The following is a 949-nucleotide window of genomic DNA, read 5'->3' on the forward strand; positions in this document are numbered from 1 at the left end:
AAAAATTATTTTCTGCTCAAATGATTAATAATATTTAAATAGCTACAGTATATGTTGGCTTTTACAAAGGTAACATAATAAATTATTTTCTAATTGTAAACTGGAATGAATGTACCTAGGTATGAAATTTAGGCTGTCTTAAGTTAAGGAGTTGAATTTAGTAGTTTAAATAAAAATTTTTAGATAATATTATGAGACAAGGAGACCCTGTAGAATTTTATATATAGATTTATTATTGATAATAATTTATTTTAGTTAGATAAATATATATATATATATATTTAGTTGGGAGGATTGTTAAATTTTATAAACTTTAATTTGAAATAGAATATTAATTAATATAATCAATGAGGGGTTTTTATTTAAAATTAAGCAAGAATTAATTACCTTAGGAATAACAGCATAATAGACTTAAAAAGTCCATATTGATAAGATTAATTGCAACCTCGATGTTGAATTAAGAAGAAAATTAAATGTAGAAGTTTAATATTTAAGTTTGTTTGACTTTTAGAGAATCTTACATGAGTTTAGATCGGCGTGAGCTAGATTGGTTTCTATCTATAATTAAATTATAAGTATTTGTACGAAAGGACTATACATTTATGAATTCTGACATTAAAAAAAGATTAATAGAGGAGAGCATAAAAAAGATATTTATCATTATAAATTATTTTAGCAGATTAGTGCATTAAATTTAGAATTTAATATTAAATATAAATAAGATTGATATATAGGTAATAATTTTAGAATATGTTAGTTATATAATATTGAATATAATTAGGTTAATTATTTTATATATAGAAGTTTATGTGTTAGTTAAAGTGGCTTTTTTTAACATTATTATATAGAACGTAAGATTTTAGAATATGTTCGGGAGCGTCCATCCTAATAAGATAGGATTAGGGAGGTTATTATAGCTTTTCAGCGATGCAATTAAGTTGTTTAGTAA

This window comes from Trachymyrmex septentrionalis, unplaced genomic scaffold (assembly GCF_001594115.1).
Source record: "Trachymyrmex septentrionalis isolate Tsep2-gDNA-1 unplaced genomic scaffold, Tsep1.0 scaffold679, whole genome shotgun sequence".
Taxonomy (NCBI): Eukaryota; Metazoa; Arthropoda; class Insecta; order Hymenoptera; family Formicidae; genus Trachymyrmex; species Trachymyrmex septentrionalis.